Consider the following 20643-nt stretch of genomic DNA (forward strand, 5'->3'; position numbering starts at 1 on the left):
TTGTCTGGATTTTCTCTGTGTAGAAGCTGTCGAGTGTTAAAGACTTCTTTTTTTTGTTATTATTCTTTCTCTTCTGAATTTCCTGTAACTGATTAGCCATCATTAGCCCAGCAGCTTCTCAGGTTTATCCTCGCGCTCAGTGTCTGTCAAAGATCTATTGGCTCCTGAGGTCTGAGTTCTAGTTTTTTCCAAGGTCAAGCCCCCTGGTGGATTCCCTTGCTTGATCCTCTGCAGGAGGTTCCTTTACAAGTCTCAGGGAGCTACTTCCACAGTCGTATACCCATCTGCACTGGTTCCCCACTTAGGCTTTAGTTCCTGGCTGTGTTTGCCTCCACCCACGCCTCTGCTCAGCCAGCACCCACGCCTCTGCTCAGCGGGCACTCTGCGCCCAGCATCCACTCTCTGCTCCCGCGCGCTCAGATTTCCCGTGCGTTCTTGACTTAATGGGGTCCTAAGTCTTGCTGCTCTCAGGAACAGGTCCCGGAGCTGCCGATGACTCGATGGGTGCCCCAAACTTGCTCTATTTCTTTTTAGCTGGGTTCGGAGCTATAGGTGAGTGTGGAGGGAGTGGGGGTGGGGCGGTTGCTCAGCCCGCGATTGAGTGAGAGCCCTTTTTAGCCTGGAAATGTCTCGATTCCACGTACCTTCCACGCTGTGCCCTGTTGTGGGGTTCCTCCGTTCGTCTGGACTTGTTTTTATGTCCCCTTGAGGAGTTTTGTGTGTTTCGGTCAGGAGAGGTTAAGAGCTGCTTCTTACTCTGCCGCCATCTTAACCCGGAAGTCCAGATATTAAACTATATTAATAAAGCAGTGGTCATCAAAATAATATGGTACTGGCTAAGAAACAGAAGGGAGGATCAGTGGAATAGATTTGGGGTAAGTGACATGAGCAAGACAGTGTATGATAAACCCAAAGAGCCCAAGTTTTGGGACAAAAATCCACTATTTCACAAAACTCCTGGGAAAATTGGAAAACAATATGGGAGAGATTAGGTTTTGATCAACATCTCACACCCTACACCAAGATGAATTCAGAATGAATAAATGACTTGAATAGAAAGAAGGAAACTAGAAATAAATTAAGTGAACAGAGAATAGTGTATTTCTCAGATCTATGGGAAAGGAAATGTTTTAAAACCAAGCAAGAGTTAGAGAAAATTACAAAATGTAAAATAAATGATTTTGATTATATTAAATTAAAAAGCTTTTGTACAGAAACAATGCAACCAAAATCAGAAGGGAAAACAATAAATTGGGGAAAATATAACAAAAAATTCTGACAGAGGTCTAATTATTCAAATATACAATGAGCTAAATCAATTGTATAAAAATCAAGCCATTCTCCAATTGATAAATGGGCAAGGGACATGAATAGGCAATTTTCAGATAAAGAAATCAAAAGTATCAATAAGCACATGAGAAAGTGTTCTAAATCTCTAATAATTACAGAAATGGAAATCAAAACAACTCTGAGGTATCGCCTCACACCTAGCAGAAAGTGTAAAATGATAGCAGGGGAAAGTAATAAATGTTGGAGGGGATGTGGCAAAATTCGGACATTAATGCATTGCTGGTGGAGTTGTGAACTGATCTAACCATTCTGGATGGTAATTTGGAACTATGCCCCAAGTGCTCTAAAAGCCTTCCTGCCCTTTGATCCTGCCATACCATCATTGGGTTTGTACCCCAAAGAGATCATAGATAAATAGACTTGTCCAAAAATATTTATAACCGCACTTTTTGTGATGGCAAAAAACTGTAAAAGGAGTGTATGCCCTTCAATTAGGGAATGGCTGAACAAATTGTGGTATATGCTGGTGATGGAATACTATTGTGCTCAAAGGAATAATAAACTGAAGGAATTCCATGTGAACTGGAATGACCTCCAGGAATTAATGCAAATTGAAAGGAGCAGAGCTAGAAGAACATTGCACACAGAGACTAATACACTGTGGTAAAATCAAATGTAATGGAATTCTGTACTAGCAGCAATGCAATGACCCAGTTCAATTTTGAGGGGTTTATGGTAAAGAACGCTACCCACATTCAGAGGAAGAACTGCAGGGGTGGAAACAAAGAAGAAAAACAACTGCTTGAATTCATGGGTTGAGGTGGACATGATTGGGGATGTGGACTTGAAACTACCACCCCAGTGCAACTATCAACAATTTGGAAATAGATCTTGATGTTAAAACCATTGGAAATGGGAGTTCAGCTATGGGGGAGGGAGGATGGGGAGAAAGTCAGGGGGTGAAGTTGAAAGTAAGAACATGAATCATGCAACCATGGATAACTTTTCTAAAAAATAAATATTATTAAAAAATATAAACAAATCAACTTCAAATTCATTACAGACGGCTATCTTACCTCATCTGAAAGTATGATTTTCAAAATTATTTTACAATCTCTTAATTCTCAAATCTTATGGCCTTTATATACCTTACTTCCCTCTGGAACTCTGTCAAACAGTGATAGCAATCTCTTTGTTGTTCCTTAAATATGGCACTTTTTCTCTTGATTCCTGGAATTTCTATTGTCTGCCACTGGCACTTCAGCGTTCTCTCTCTCCTCCTCAGTATCTCCTAGATTTCTTAGCTTCTTTAAAGTCTCAGATAAAGTCCTATGTCATAGGAAAAGACAAGATTTTCCCAGTCCTTCTTAATCTCAGTGCCTTTCAGGAATATGCCGAAGCCAACTTAAACAGCCTTTGCTCAGAGGAACCAATTTTGTTTGAGCATTTATGCCTTGAAAGTATCAAATTCTATGAATAAAGATTTTATTTTCATTGGTAGTAGGAGTAGGAGTACGAATAGGAGTAGGAGTAGGAGTAGGAGTATTGTCTGGAGTTAAAGAAAGAATACACACAATTTTCAAAATTCAGATTAAATTTAAAAGTATCTCTTCAGTGCATCGCCCCTAAATTGACTGTTAAACGTTTATCTATATACCACTAAGTACCTTCCAGCTCAGACTATCCTGTCTATATCTTGTTGATACATAGTTATTTACATATTGTCTTTCCCCATTAAATTGTGAGCTCCTTGAAAGCAATGACTATCTCCCTTTCTTTGTGTCTCCAGCGCTTAGCAGAGTTTCTGGCACATAATATGTATTTAATAAATGATGGTTGGATGACCCACTATGTGTAATATACATGTAGATATAATAAATAATACATAACCTAGATAAATAGACATATAAAATCTCCCATTTTGAAAACATTTGATGCAAAGGTACATGTACACTCAGGTTTTCAAATGAATCTATGACCTTATCTATTAGGTATTCCCAATAATGGTGCAAAATTTCAATATATCCTTATCTGCCCATCCTTTGCAAGTCTTATTCATATCCTTTCATAAATTTGCTGCTGGAGATGAATTAAACATATTGGAAGCCTTCTCCATTTTCCCCTCAACATCCTAGGAATCCCAGTGAAGCCCTGAATCACTTAGCTCTTACCACGCAATGAGTTCATCTTTTTCTTTTCCAAATGATACATTTCCCTGATCCCATGGTATGAAACAAAACTTGTTAGCTTGAGCTGATGGATGATGCAAATACCCATCTGGTCATAGGTTTCAACCCTTGGGACCATTAAACATTGGTTCACTCAATCTTTATTGGTTATTTGCTTCTGTATACAGTTTAAAGAGTTGACTATATTCAATAAATCCCACTCACAGTTATATCACTTATTACCTTAGTGAAGTTTCCTTATTCTAGAGCGTTAGAATTTATTTAAAGCATAAATGCTCCTCTTGAGTTCAGTAGGGTCTTCTGTATTTTGATAACTATATTAATATAACTAATTTCCTAAATCCTATGAACTTTAATTTAGGCATTTGTAAACAGCATTTTGAGAAGGGTTTCCTAACCTTCACCATACTGCCCCAAGGGTCCAAGATATATATGATTTAAAGTGCTTATGAAACATGTATGAATTGTTTTTGGAAAAGGATATATATGCTGATCTCCTTCCTTTCTGTTCCTCTTAAATCAGATTTTTAATAACCAGTACATAGTTCTAAATTTAAGACACAAATGATATTACCTTATTTTCATATTCATTCATTCATTCATTCATTCATTCCTGAGAACCAACCTCTGACTTGGGCACACCTGGATTTAATATATATATATATATATACTACAATATATGACCATAAGAAAATCTTCTAACTTCTGAGTTCTCCAGGTAACTTATTGTGACTATAAAATGCCCAAGTACATTCAGATCTACAATGATAGGGAGAGTTTCTGCCTTGGGAGTTCTCTATAGCAAGATAAACATAGATATGGTCCAAAAAGATTCATTCATTTAATAAATCATTAAATAGGTGAAATTAAAAGTTTGATTCTATATCATTTTTAATTTGATCCTACATTGATTTTGTTCTATAACTACCTGTCATAATTCTTTGTTTTTGAATTTTGCAGAAATTCAGCTATCTTAAAATGAATTCGGGCAGCTGGGTAGCTCAGTGGAGTGAGAGTCAGACCTAGAGACAGGAGGTCCTAGGCTCAAACCCAGCCTCAGCCACTTCCCAGCTGTGTGACCCTGGGCAGGTCACTTGACCCCCATTGCCTACCCTTACCACTCTTCCACCTATGAGACAATACACCGAAGTACAAGGGTTTAAAAAAAATGAATTCAGTTTACAAATCCAATTCTGTTTCCAATCTTGTGTCAAGGAAATCTGATAGCCTTGAAGGATTCAGATAGACAGCAAGGAGCCTAGTCTAGTATCTTTATAACACCAAAGTATATCTGGTTTGTTATGCAAAGAAGTCTGGTTCATTATTTCTATCCTTGCACAATGAACATTTCTTAAGACACAGGAGAGAAGGAGAAAGTTGTTGCTAGCCTCTCATTCCCAATTTCCAAACAATCATATTGTTTCTCATGCATCAGCTCTATAATCATTCATAAATTTCACAATTTATGATGTTGAGCTTTTTTAACCAATCACAAATTTTTTTTCTCCTCCATATGGAATCCTGTTCTTTGTTAAGCATTTACCTAAAAAACTATAAAAAGGTTAATTATTTCCCACCTCAGGGTTTTAGCCTTGCCAGAGGTCTGAGATCCTATTTACTGGTAAATCCAGGATTTACTAATCAATTGATCATGCTTAGAACTTTATGCCTCAGTTTACCTTGTTTTGACCAAAACACAAGCAACCACTTTCTTTTGTTAATTTAGTCACCCTTTGATTCATCAGGTTAGATGCCTTGATTGATGTTATTGTGTGTGTAGATTTCAATGAAAAAAGCCTGCAATATTTCAGAGTTCATTCAAATTAGAATAATGTCCTCAGTAAACAGAAGCATCTGGAAAACTTTGCTGTCAATAGAGAACCTTCTACTAGTACTTTTCACAGGACAATCTTTGCAATACCAGTGAAAATGTCACATATTATAGTTTACATAATAAAGATATTCATTGGTTACATCAGTCATGGAATCTTGTATAAATTTAGCATATGTATGAGATACTGGAGAAAATAATTAATATTAGATTTTTATTCTACACAGTGAAAAGATTATATGAAATCAAGTATATACACTAAATTATATGATATATGCATATATGTTACTGGATGTCTTTTTTATTTTGTATAAAGATCTCAATATGGAAATGATTTTATAACTAACAAAGCAAATTTATGGAAAATATCCACTGTAGTATTTTACTTGTGTCTATGATTAGCTTTTGCTTACATCCTTAAGACTCTGTTTAAATTGATTTTAAAAGCAAAAATACAAACACTGAATTTGAGTTCACATTATGGCATGGAATATATTGATGAAATTTTCTAATGCCAGAATTTTTCTGTTTTGAAGGTATTTATGGAATGAGAAATAATGATCCATTTAACCAAATTATATACCCTAGACTGCTTTGTAACACTGCTTGTTTCACTAATACAGGCTTAAGTTTTATATATATATATACATATATATATATATGTATATATATTATAAAGACACAGGTTCATTTTCTGTGCTACCTTTAAGCACAATATAATTTCCAAATCCACATCTATATAGATACTTATGTCCATTTACACATATATAAATGTGACATATTATTTATTATTTTATATTTATCATTTTCTATTATATCTAGCACTTCTAGTCTTCCAGTTCCACATTTCAATTGCATCCTTAAAGACATCTAAAAACAAAGTTACATGAGAGAAAAAAAAGAGTTCAGATCAAAAGAGTACTATATATCAGTTGGTTACAAAAAAATACAGTATGGGGTTTGTAATTAGGGAAGATCTTATATAAAGAAAAGTCTTTGTTAGGGCTTTGCCCTAAAGAAAATTGGACAGGCTCAGGAAAATTGTGGTTGGAGTTTATTACTACATACAAAGCACATTGTATTGTATGGGTTTGGTGGCCTTTTAAAGACAAACTTTTTTAGCAAGAAGAACCAATTCAGGGGCAGCTTGGAAGCTCAGTGGATAGAGATCCAGGCATGGAGATGGGAGATCCTGGGTTCAAATTTAACCTCAGATACTTTCTAACTGTGTGACCCTGGGCAAGTCACTTCAACCCAAATCCCCAGCCCTTCCTGTTCTTCTGCCTTAGCACTGATTCTAAGACAGAAGGTTCAGGGAATTTTTTTTTTTGTTCATTTATTTATTTTACTTTTTTAAAGAAAAAAAGAAGGCATGGCTCAGATAAAATAAAAGTATTATACAACCCAGGTAGATTATAAATTTTGTAAAAAGGAATTATTTCATTTCTTTAATTTAACAGGGGACCTGGATGTCTTCTTACCATAGAGATGTGTAGGGATTAACCAGCTCACAGTGACAGGAAGTAGGAACCAAGGAGCCCTGTGCTGAGCCAGGGTCAATTGCATGTTATCAGTTGCAGACAGGGCTGGCAGTTATGGGGAGGTTGGCTTCAGGGCATGAGTTGGTCATTGGGGGTTGTTTGCTGGTAGAATGGGTTGGTGTTTAGTTGCTGGAATAAAAAGGCAGGCCTGAGCTTATGGAAAGGCTTTTGTCTAGCTCTTAAAGTGTTTTTTGGTTTGTTTTGCCTCTGGAATCTCTAGAGAGCAGGAGGTCTGTTTCTAAGGCAAAGATCTGCTGTCAGTTGGCTATTGACAGTTGGTTTGCTATAGAAAACTGATTGAAGGAGTGAGTGATTAGTGGCTATCAATTATTTTAGGGAGTTAGGTAGTTAGTGAATCATTTATAGATAATGTAGGTTAGACAGGCCTGGTGTTTGCTAGGCAAGAAGAAGTTGTCCTCAGAAGACAGGTAGAGGTAGTTATTAGGAATTTTAGGTATATTTAAAGGGTATAAAATTAGTAATCTCTCTTTCCTCTTTTCCATATTTCCCTCCTTTTACTATCTTTATTTTAATTAAACTAAATTAATAATAATTGTTTAAAGTTGCAAGATATTTTCTTTTCTCTGGCTTAAAGGGATAATATTAATTTACAACTCTACTATATTCTCATTAAAACTTAAATTATTAATAGTTGCTCTCATATTTTGTCAAAACCACTATTTTAACCCTTACAATTTCTAAAGGAAATTTTTACCCTTTGTTTGACACCTAGGATAACTTCCTTTATGGGAGGCTTGTCATGTCTTCAGTCTGTGGCATGAGAAGACTGTCACCACCTGTGCAGACCCCTGTCACTCAGATCTCTAAAGGGAATGAAAATTATGGTTACACACAGATTTACATGACCATTGTGGATAAATTATTGATCTGAGTTCAAATCTGGACTGTGTGACCCTGGGAAAATCACAATCTTTATTTGCTTTAAAGATAAAATGGGGATAATAATAATACCTACCAACTAGGGTTGTTAATATTTGTTGAGTCTTTAGCATAGTCCCTGACACAAATTAGGAGTTTCAGAAATGCTTATTGCCTTCACCCTTCCCTTTCTTTATCATGCTAGCAGACAAGGAAAATAAAAAAAAAAGTTCTTACTACCAAGAGAAATTAAACTGAGAAGCTACAATGTGATTAAAAGAATCTAGACAATGAACCAATGGCATTAAACTCATATATAAAAGTATGTAGTTCATGGTATTTGTATCCATAGATAATAAAAACCCCAAAGTATACATATATACTTATACACACACACACACACACTCAGACATATATACAGAAATGCATGTACATCAATTCATTATTACAGGAGCATGAGTTTTAGCTCATAAAATATTGATTAAATACTTCATTTTTCCCTTTTTTGATTCTTAAATAAAGTTACCTTTATTCAAACATTTTCCCTTTGGTGATGGATGACCTGTCTTTGATCCTTCTATTCAACCTCAATCAAATTTCTATTGTTGTTTAACAAAAGTTTTTATTACCCTGGACATACGAAAGAATTAATGTCATTACATAGTATTTTCCTAGTTTTTTCTCTCTTTAAAGCATTCATAGCTGAATATTTGCTTCTTGTGGGTTTTTCTGCAGAAATTATTCAATTTCATTGATTGCCATTTTATACTGTTATTGAAGATTAAGCTCATACTTGGCAAAGTATATTGTTTTGTAGTGTATTCTAATCTCTTTGGCTTTCTTGAATTTCATGTTTTAATTTTAGAGGATTCTATTAGAATCAATGCTTCTTTTAACTGAAAGACTTTTCCTTGGCTACTTAAAGAATTTCATATTTGGTATTGCAATTTTGAAATATAAACTGCAGATTTTTTAATTAGAATCTTTAAATCCTATTAGCCAGTAATTTTATGTTTTAAAAATGTTCAAGTACTTTTAACTTATTTCCTGCAATCTAATATTCAGAAGTTTAAATCTATCATGTTTTCCAAAAGACCTGTGATCCTTAACATACTTTGTACATCATAATCATTGTCAATGGATTTACCTGGGGTGAAATTAATTTTACTTCAAAATTTTTGCATTTTGATCTTCTTCTTAAATATTCCCTTCTCTTCATTTTTGAGGTACAATTTAACATTTTTCCTATACTTCTGTCACTTATCCTTTAAACTTGTCTTTAAGGGCTCTGAATGTTGTTCAAGTTAATTATCATAATAAAACCATGAGATTCTACTATTAGAGGTGGAAAAGATCTTAGAAGCCAGCTAGTCCAGTACCCTCATTTATAGATGAGATTTTTTAAAAGTTCCAAAGCCCCATGAATACCTCAAGTCCTGTTTCCAGACTGACAGGAGAAGCTAATATGGAAGTGTGGCATTGCTGGAGAAGCTGTCCAGTACTAGAACCACTAATGGAATAAGCCAAGCAATCAAGCCTGAATGCAGTAGCAAAGCACCCTAAAGGGACAAAGGAAGCAACATGCATCAGGTCAAACTATTACCATAAACTCATCTATCCCCTCCTGGTAGAAGACCTGGGAGAGACTGCAACATGGAAAATGGCAGGGTGGAATTCCTGCAAGATACAGGGTCAAGCCTCACCCAGAATTGGAATTCCACCCTGCCATTTTCCATGTTGCAGAGGCAGGCCAGGACCCTGAAGCCAAGATCCCAGGAAGAGTGTACCCCTCTCTCCTAGGTGCTGCTTCATACTACGACTAGCACTAAAGGGAATAACCTTTGTAGGGAAGCGGTTAGCCATTCCACCACCACCAAAGCCAACTATTAACCAACTACTACCAATAGCAGTTAAGCTTAAAAGCCCCAGGAACCAGCCCTCCTTTGAACCTTGACCTCACCACCATCACAGCCATTAAAGGAACATTCCGTCCCCACCATCACCAACACCATCTACTGAATCGCTCAACTATGGGTGGTCCAAGAACTCAAGGAACAGCAGAATTTTTCACATTATTGGGCCTGCTTCTGACCTGCCTCCCCCTTTTAAGGGTTAAGCAACCTTTATAGAGGTAAGACATGGCAAAATATTCCTCTATAGCTCTGATTCCTCAGTTGCTAGAGCTATGGATTACATGGAAGAGACAATTCTTACCATGAAGGCCCTTGGCACTCTCAAATGCTTTAAAATAAGAAGCCAATATTGTTTTATTAATGGAAATGACATTTAAAGAAGCATATTACCATCTGATTGTTTTTAATCATTACCTTCCATCCTGGAGTCAATACTGTGTATCGGTTCCAAGGCAGAAGAGTGGTAAGGGTGGGCAATGGGGGGGGGGGTCAAGTGACTTGCCCAGGGTCACACAGCTGGGAAGTGTCTGATTTGAACCTAGAACATCCCGTCTCTAGGCCTGGCTCTCAATCCACTGAGCTACCCAGCTGCCCCCTACCATCTGATTTTTATTGTATCTGACTTCCATCTGAAATATTTTACATGTTGGTTTCCTTTTATTAGAATATGAGCTACTATTTTTTTGGGTATATTCTCTGCATATAGTCCAGTATATAATTTGCACATGGAAAACATATATTCCTTCCTTCCTTCCTTCCCTTTTAAGCAATTCAGGATTTGCTTGTCATTATTTTATGAACTTTGATTTGAGAAATTCACAGAATTCATTGTCATACTCTTGTTTTCGCTGGAAATATGGGATTTTCTTCCTTTAAATTATAATATTTATTTTATTTCGGCTTTTTGGAGGGTTCTTATTCATTTTTCCTTTTGTCTTTTTCATTGTCACTGCTTGAATTTTTTTTCCTAGGGAATGAAGCTTATATCTGACTTTTCTTGTGTGTGTGTGTATGTGTGTGTGTGTGTGTGTGTGTGTGTGTGTTTGTGTGTGTGTGTTTTGTTTGTTTGGTTTTTAACGTTTTTCTTCTAAGATTCCCTTCTTAGTATTTGATGCCTCTCCTCTTGCACAATTCCACCAAAGTATTTTCCTTCCCAGGCTGAGGCTTTGAAGCCTCTTTGTGTTTGGATATTCCAGGTTCAGTTTGACCCCTGCACTTTGTAAATTCCATTTGTTTAGATATGACCAAAGTTAAGCTGCTGGTTCCTTTCCTGAGGAAACTGAAAACTCTTCCTAGATGGCTCTATATCACTGTGTCTCCCCCAGTGATCCTCAGTGTTTCTGCGATTTTTCAATAACAAGGCTAGCCAAGCTCAATGTTTCTTGGGTTGAATTTTTCTCACTCATCTTTTGGAACTTGTTACAACGTATTTGCCAGGAACTCTAACAGAACTTCTCCTGCATGAAGAGAACAAGAATTTATCATTCTTTTATCTTTTTTCTTACCAAGCATAGGACTAAACACACATACACACAAAAATATCAGTAATAGACTTGGAGAGTTAGTAGTTGCTGAATGAGTTCCACTAAAAGATTACATTTAATATGGGGACTGGAACAAGGAACCCATTACTTCAGAGCTAAATTAGAGTGCTGAAAAGAAAGATCATTTTTCCTATTGCATTAATATAAGGCATAGGTAATTTGATTTGGATAAGATAAAAATGGAATATATTCTTGCTCATTCTTTATCTTTTCTGTTCATATTTCTTTTTTATTCATGCAGGACTTAATGATTACTCTTAATGAATGCCTACCATTTTACATAGAGATAAAATTAAATTTCTTAAATACTTTTAAGAGATCCATCAATAATAAAGCTTCATAGTTAATCCCTTTATTCATCTTCATCAGCAGCTTGCATTTAGAAATTGCTGGTTACCAATTCAAGAAGCTAGCTAAAAAAAACCCAAATAAACAGTATAAATAATACTAAAAGTAGGATAGCAAGTTCTCCTAGGATTTTTCCTACTAAAACTCCACTGAAAATATGAGAATGAAATCATAATTGTTAATAATAATATTAAATTAAGTATGATGTAATATTTAATGGTAAATATTAATGATATCAGTATATTTATATTTCACTTCATAGTTTACAAAGCACTTTCACATTTTCTCAATTGATCATTCATTCCAATGATTTTGTAAGCTTAGGTAGAAAAGAGAAGGCATTTTCACCTTTTCTGTATTAAGGAGGAAAAAGAAATTAAAACTTAAGGGTTTAAATGACTTTTTCAAAGCCATGTGATTAGCAGAATCAAACAATTTTTTTACACATAAATTAGTGTTTTATAATAATAGTAGCAGAAGTAGTTGTAAACTTAGATGATGCTTCAAGGCTTATATAGTGATTTACATTAGTCCTTTCAGGGAGCCTTTGAGGCTTGGGACTATTTTATGTTAGGAGACTGAGGCACAGGAAGTTTAAGTAGCATTCCCTTGGTCACACAATTAATCCACTGCCTTTCAATTAGCAATAATACAAATAAAGTATATATGTATTAGTCCATTACTCCATTTAGTGTCAAAGTAGTGATTTGCATTCACATAGAAAAAAGAAAAAAAAACTTCTTAATCTCAATTTTTCAGCCAGTTGTGCCATTGTCATCATTTTCACCAGTTGTTAGTGCATTGCTGTAGCAAATACAGTCAACAATGGACTCTTTAAAATAGTGTTGTTTTTATTGCTGGTTTTGATTCATAGGTATTACTGGAGTTGGTAGAAATGTGAATTGAAAATACACAGGGAAGAACAGTGTAGTAGGCATGTACTCCATCTTTATCCTGAATGAGGTGTCTATTCTACTTTAAATGTAGCCTTAAAATAAAGTAGCTTAGTATGACTCCTAACCCTAAGCACATGGCATGTAGGAAGCTTTCTGCATATTACACTAGTAAACTGATAGGGTCTGATTACTTCTACAATATAAGAATGTATTGTCAAAAAATGACAACAGTCTTTTTTCTTTAGCCCAAAATAATCCATCCCCAAAGACTGGGTTTTCTTCTTTTTATTTATGAGTTAATTGGGTTGGATTTAACCTTCTAAAGGTAACCCCAGAATGGTTAACCCCAAAGGCCTTCCAGCAAGTATATGAATTGTTCAGACTCTAAAAGAGACCCCAATTTGATTTCTGGCTTTGGGGCACAAAGTTATCAAGGGCATTTTTATTTTCTCAGTGTTTTGGACAAGCAGGTCACTGGGTCTCCTGTGAGACAGATTAAACTACACCACACTGAAGCAAGTTCTCTTTACTGGTTGAAAATGTGATTGGGAGAGAAAAAGAAATTACATCAGAAATCCAGGCCAATCCAAATGACACTTGGGGGAAGCAACTATTGGCTAAATTACTTAGGGGACGCATAAATGGGAACCAATTCATTACCATATATCTTATCTTATTTTCCATCCAAATTCATTCTAAAGGTATGACAACACAAGCATCAGTCATATGGATTTGTAACCAAAGCACACATCCCATAGAAATGAAATAAGTGAGCACTGCCTTGCCCTTCTGGCCTGATTTAATTGATTTAAAATCAAGGAAAAAATGATTTTTTTCTCACATTTTAGTGTGTCACACATTCTTTCTACTTTCCCATGGATATGATTAAGAAGTAGTATGGCTTATTAAATATGATAGCTAACATTTATATAGCACTTTAAAGTTTGCAAAACACTTAACAAATACTTCATTTTATCTTCACAACTGCGCTGGGAGGAAGATATTATTATTAACTCCCATCTAATAGATGAAGAAAAGGAGACAGATAAAATTTGAAAGATTTGTTTAGAATCATCACATACCTAGTAAATGCTTGAGACTAGCAGATTGTGTGTGTGACCTCTATATAGTAAAATAATCTTCCTAAAATCCTCAATTAGCTTTTCAAAAGAATAGTTGCTGAAAACATAAGCAGAAAAAGCCAAATATATATGTAATGTAGTTTATTTTATTTACATGTTTAGTTTGTATATATACTATATAGTTTACATATATATGAAAGCCAAACATAATATAAGTACTACACAGCATAAATAATTCTTTGGGGCAAACTTTACAAGTAGGAATTCTTTTTTGTTTCTTTTTTTTTTTAAACCCTCACCTTCCATCTTGGAGTCAATACCGTGTATTGGCTCCAAGACAGAAGAGTGGTCAGTGTAGGCAATGGGGATCAAGTGACTTGCCCAGGGTCACACAGCTGGGAAGTGTCTGAGGCCAGATTTGAACCTAGGACCTCCTGTCTCTGGGCCTGGCTCTCAATCCAATGAACTACCTAGCTGCCCCCTACAAGTAGGAATTCTTTAAAACATTTAGATTAACCTAACAGTTATTATTGAGCCAAATTTTCCCTGGAAAATAAAAATTTACAAGCCAGATTGTGCTATTGATAAATAGAAGTCCCTTCAGGGGGATAGAATTCAGTTTTCCACACCCCATTGTACATGAGATCTTCAAAACCGGTCCCTCTCCTTGCTTTACCATTCTTTTTACACTTAATATCTGTCTTATACCCCATGGTTCACTACACCGGACTCCTTGGTATTCCTTGACATACTCCATCTGCCTATCTTTCCACTGGCTGTTCCTAAGCTGTAATTTTCCTTCCTTTTACCTCTTTCTCTTAGTTACCTTAGTTTCTTTCAAGACTCTCCTCAAATTTCATCTTCTGCAGGAGGCTTTTTTTCAGATATTACTTTCAATATGCATTCTTTCTCTCTCTCTTTCTCTCTTTCTCTTTCTCTCTCTCTCTCCCCCCTTTCTGTCTGGCTCTGTCTGACTGTCTGTCTCAACCACCCTCACCCTTTCTTCCCTATCTCTGTTACTCTGTGTGTGTCTTTGTATACAGATTTTTGTGTAGAATTAACATAAGTGTTTATAAACTGTCCTCCCCATAAGACAACTCAGAAAATATGGTGTGACAGTGTAAGAGGACCTTGAATGCAAGGACGGATTTTGCTTAGCATAGTGCATGAAGTTCTAAGTAAATCCCTAATAAATACTTTTTAACTGAAAATCAAAGAAGGAACCATGAATTTCAGGAAAATGATAACTTATTCCATTGCCCTGCAGCCCTGGCAGAAAGAAAAGTTATCCATAATTGAAATTTTTGGTAAAGTTTCTAGAAGTGAATCACTTCACAATTGTCCCTGTTGCTAGGTTTACCAACACGGCAACATCTTGGGATAACATTGGGAATGGATTCTTCTCAAATAATGAAAACTATCCCCTCTAAGGAAAACTTGAATCCTGTGCCAAAAAGCACAGTAACATGAACACTATTTTCATGAAATAGGGATGTGCTATAGTTAAATATCACTGTTCCTTGAACCTCTTTACTTTTGATTTTTTTTTCTTTTTCCTGATTCTTCTCCCTACTCTGATGCTATCTATCTCCCTTAGTGGTTTCTTTTCCTAGATTCGTGGTTACTGATGCCTTACCATTTTGTAGATGATAAAACTGATATTTAGAGGGAAGATAAGACTTGCCTGTGTGAGGGCATATTTTAACCCTCTAGTAATTGCCTTCTGAACTGTCCCATAGATGTAAGATACTCTAATATATGAAGTACTGAACCTTGAGTAAATATTATCCTGTTTGTTATAGCTAAAGCTGTAATAGATCGATGGCTAGCCATGAGACCAAGAAGACTTGAGTTTAGGTCCTGACTCCAACATCTGTAACTCTCTATAACTATTTGTTTCAGAGCCGGTACTGATCTTTTTTAGTAAAGGGAACTTTCACACTAGCATTTTACTTTGTCAGTGTAATCACATCAAATATATTTTAGAATCTAGAGACTAACTTGAGAGAATTGAGATTATCAGAAAAGCAGTCCAGGAATAAACCATAGCATCTTTGTTCTGTATTTTCTATAATTCCTATTGGCCAGTTAGTTTAGGAATAGAGAGAATCTCCTTAAATATGTGAGTTAATGTCAATTGTTTATTATTCTACATGCACACACACATATACTTTTATTATTTTAGTTGCTTCCTTCTATTTTTTTTTTTGGCCTTAGCTCACTAACTGAGGTTTATACCCACCTCCAAAATTCTGTGTCCACAAAAATGATGGTCTTAGACATCCCCCCTCCCAAGCACCAAGGCAATTATCATTCTAGCCCTATGCCCTGTATCCCATTTAACCTATTACAATGTTCTAAGATCCCAGAAAAGAAATCTCAGGGAAGAGGTAATTGCTTTAACTTTATTTCCCACAAATAACTGCCCTAGGGGTCAATGGGTAGCAAGGAAACTGACCAACATAATCAGAAATGGGACCTTTCCTTTATAAAAATGGAAAGCTGGGAAACTATCTTTAAAGCTGCTACTTTCCAATTCCTATCTTCACCAAATATGAATAGGCATAAATTGTGGAGATATACATTCTGTACATCATGAGGTTTCCTGAGACTTTCATTGACCATAAGGAGTATACTTCAAAAAAACTCACATGAATTTTAAAGTTTTATCTCTCCTTTTCTCTCTTTACCATGGAAACTTGTTCATTCTCTACAGATCAGTCAGTTACTAGCCATTTGCCATGAAATTTAATAAGCAAAATTGGCAAGCAAAGGCTTAATCAATTCCTCAATTCATTTTCAGAAAAATATAATAAACTTAAAGCAATGATAATAACAGATAATAAATACCTGACTTTGTCACTCCTTTGGTGGTTTTCTTGGAAAATATACTAGAGATACATTACCTTCTTTAACTCAAAAATTTTACAGATGACAAATTGAGCCAAACAGGTTTAAGCAACTTGCTCAGGATCACACAGCTAGGAAGTATCAAAGTTCAAATTTGAACTCGGGTCTTCTGGACTCTAGTTGCTGTACTCTACCTACTGCATCACCTGGCTGCTCAAACACAGGGCTAGACCAAAATACATCATTAGGATTAAAAGATTTTCTGCTGACTTAAATAAGTAATCAATTTAGGCATAATAATGGTTGGAGAGTGACTCAGACTTCATTCTCTAATGTTTTGTTTTGCTTTAGACATTTCCATGCCTAGCCAAAGTTGATCTTTGGATAATCTGAGACAAAGCTCTATTATTTTAGGCAAAGGTACTGAGGGCACTTTCTCTACTTGATTTTTTTTTAGTTGGTGTAATCTGAATAAGACTAAAGATCTATCAGCAAATCCTTATCAGGTGAGTTTTGTTTTGTTTTTGTTTAATTTTGTCTTAGCTCTCACATTATACCCAAATGGAGTTGGAAATGGTGGATAGCTGATACTTTTAAAAGCCCAGAGCAGAGCAGGTAGCAGGGAACATGACCCAACAATGATCATGAGAAAATAAAAATATACCTGGAAGAGAGCAGAGAAGACCAGATGGAGAAAAAGGTGCACAATAATAGGGATGTGGTACTTATTTGAGGAGCAACAAAAACTAGGCGTGAAGTCAAGGTGAATTCTCAGAAGATTGCAGTGACTAATGGAAAGTTGGTTCCAGAGAGATCAGTATGATAATAACAGAAGATGCAATAGTAACTCTAGAGCAGTGGAGACATGAATTTCTTGTCTACTCATCTTCTCTGGCGACTAGTATCTTAACTATATTATCTCATGGGTAATCCATATACCTATCCTGTCTTCCCTATGATAAAGTGTATGTATCTATGAGAGAATATGATCCAGAGTAATAGAATGGACATATTCCATTTCTACTTTTTTTTTAAACCCTTAACTTCCATCTTAGAATCAATACTGTGTATTGGTTCTAAGGTAGAAGAGTGGTAAGGGCTAGACAATGGGGGTTAAATGACTTGCCCGGGGTCACATTTCTACTTTTTTAATGTTATTTAATTAAAGGCCTATAATCTGAACTAATAGTGATCTCTGATTGACTGGAAATAGTAGAGCTGTCATTAGCTACTAATGAGCTATGATTATGAATGGCCTTGGTCAGGAGAAGTATTTTGAACCTACAGGTTTTCTACAGTCCCTGTGCAAGTAAAGATGTCCTGAGTTGTACATACCATATTACTTTTTAAATGCATTTTCAATTCCAACAGCATGTTGGATAATTATGCTTGAACTTTCTTCCATCATCTCAAAAGTGATTTCTACTCTCTTGCTCTACCCCAAAACTACTCTTGCCTGGCCTATTTTTGTCAATGGCACTATCATTTTTCAAAATGGTTCAAAACCATATTTTTTGACACTCATCTAGAGTCAGTTTTTAAGTGTGATAATCTCCAGGGCTATGAGTATAAAATCAACGTTAGCTCTTCCCTCTTCCCTACTCTAGCTCTTCTTCACCCAGCTTACCCAATCACACCAATTATGATGATTCTAAATTGTTTTCCTTCGAATAATCTTTCCTTACCATTTCTGTTGAAAAATCTTTTGTTCAGGATTTCATTACTTCATGCAATTATTAAAATGATCACTTCACTAGTCTTCGTCTCTCCATGCTTCATAGAGCTGAAAAATAAATCTTAAAATATCCAACAATAGCAACAAGTCAAGCAACAGACACTGTGCTAAGTACTGGCGATACCAAAAGAGGCAAAAGAGAATCCTTCCACTCAAGTTATTCATAATCTAAAGGGAAAAAAGACTGACAAAAAGTACCCCAAAAAAGCTATCAGGATTAAAAGAGGAAAGACCCTAAAATTAAGAGAAAAGAGGAGTTGGAAAAATCTTCCTATAAAAGATGGGATTGTGATTGAGACATAAATTCAGGGAAGCTGACTTAAAATCAGGGTGGGGATGAGGAAGGAGAACATGCTAGGAATAGGGGAAAAGCCAAAAGAAATATCATGAAATATGTTAAAAAGGTAATGGAGAAACACTGATCTTTGTAGTATAGAAGGGCCTGTGCCTCTCTCAGCCTGACAGACTCTACTGGACCGAGTCTGCCAAGCTGTCTCCTTTTAACAGTTGCCCAAGCAAGTAGCCAGCAAGAAGTTGTGTGTGTGTTGCCAGCTTCTCTAGCTCTTGACTTGGGGTTGGGCTTGTTGTTGATGTGGGCTAGTATTAATATGAAATTCCTCTTCCTAATAGTTTAGATGTTTCACTAATTAGGAAAGGCACTCCAATCTTTGGTTTGAACTTACTTGAACTATCAATTTGATGATAGGTTTGGTAATAGGCTGGAACTCTCTTCTCCCTCTCACAATCCCTGGCTTAGCCCAGCCATGGCACAAGCCAAAGGATAGGGATGGTTAGTGATATTCTTCTTATTGGTTGTGATGATTTTTCTCTCAGCTCTATTAATTAGCAGGTAATCGATTTCCTATGGCAACTAGATACAGATGTTGGATTGCAGGTCTGGACCTACCCTCCCTCCAATCCACCCTCATCCCAAGAAATTCTCCAAATGATACCCAGTGTGCTGTTGCCCCTGGGTATTTATAGGGTGGTTCCAATTGTCTTCTGGTCCTGGCTCACGCCACCCTGGGCACATTCCAAGGTCTTCAATTGATGTTCCTGTCACTCAAGGTGTCCTCCATCTTGTCCCAGAAGTTCCTTATTAGAAAAAGAATATCTTGTTCTGGGAAATCAAATCACTGGATCCTTGGTGTGGGGAAAAACTCGGAAAGGTATGAATTGGAGGTTGGGGTCACTGTTGGACACCAAACAAAATGTCATATTTGATTTGGGTGACAAAAGGGAGCCACTGGAGTTTATTTTTTTCAATAAATAATTTTTATTTTTTAGAAAAGTTATCATGGTTACATGATTCATGCTCTTACTTTCCCCTTCACCCCCTGACCTCCTCCCCACCCCCCATAGCCAATGCGCATTTCCCCTGGTTTTAACATGTGTCAACAATCAAGACTTGTTGATAGTTGCATTGGTGCCACTGGAGTTTATTGAGTAAGAAGGTGACATGATCTGACCTTCACTATGGGAAAACCACTTTGGCAGTTGAAATAGAGGATGAATTGGACTAGAGAGAGAACTGAGGCAGGCAAACCCACCAAGAGGCTATTGAGAACATCCTAGTGTGAGGTGATGAGGGTCAATATCAATCTAGCAGCAAAATCAAAAGAGAGAAGGGGGTATATTTGAAAGATGTTACAAAGATAAAATCGACAGGACTTGGAAAAGTATTGGATTTGGGGGAGGTGACAGATAGTGAGACTGATATCTAGATTATGAGCCTGAGGGACTGGTAAAATGAAAGTGAAATTGGTGATATAGGAACCCAAGAGCAGGGAAGGTAGGAGGTTGAACTGGTTCACCAAGGGTTCAAATGGGGAAAGTAGGAAAGAGTGGTTAGTGTAGGGCGAACAGTTTGGGAGAGAACTGAGAGGCTGAGGGTTTGGATTTCATAGGGCATATAAAATTTTGAGTTTAATAAGGGAAGGCAGGAGAAGAAATGGAAAGTCAATAGAATATGATCAGAAAATGTGATTTGGGACTTGAACATGGAGTTTGTACATTTGTAACTGATGGTAAGATCAAAGAATGACCATTTTTGTATGTGGTTGAGGTGATAATGGGGAATGAGTAGGCCGAGGACCTGAACAGTAGGAGTGTTTGAGGAAGAGTCAATAAGTATACTGAGCCCCCTCATATAAGGGCATGAGTTGATGAGGAGAAAAAAGATTGTGAGCCATATACCAAACTCTTTAAAAAGGAAGTATGGTGAAGATTCGTATTGTGAGGGGGTAAAGGGATGAAGGTAGGAGGACTGAAGGAATGGGAGAAAGGAGAGAGGAAGGCTGAGGAAGAGGAAGGTAGCCCCAGCAGGGGGAAATTGGCCAGAGCCCTTCAGGGGCTCCAATAAATGACCAGAGAGCAACTTTAGGGTTTAGAATTAGCTGGGTTTTATTTAAATCAGAAAGGGGAAGGTCTAGGAAAAGCTAGGAGGTATATAGAAAGGGGAAAAGATACAGACAGAGAGAGAGAGAGAGAGAGAGAGAGAGAGAGAGAGAGAGAGAGAGAGAGAGAGAGAGGGAGAGAGAGACTG

The sequence above is a fragment of the Gracilinanus agilis genome, chromosome 6 (assembly GCF_016433145.1).
Source record: "Gracilinanus agilis isolate LMUSP501 chromosome 6, AgileGrace, whole genome shotgun sequence".
Lineage (NCBI taxonomy): Eukaryota > Metazoa > Chordata > Mammalia > Didelphimorphia > Didelphidae > Gracilinanus > Gracilinanus agilis.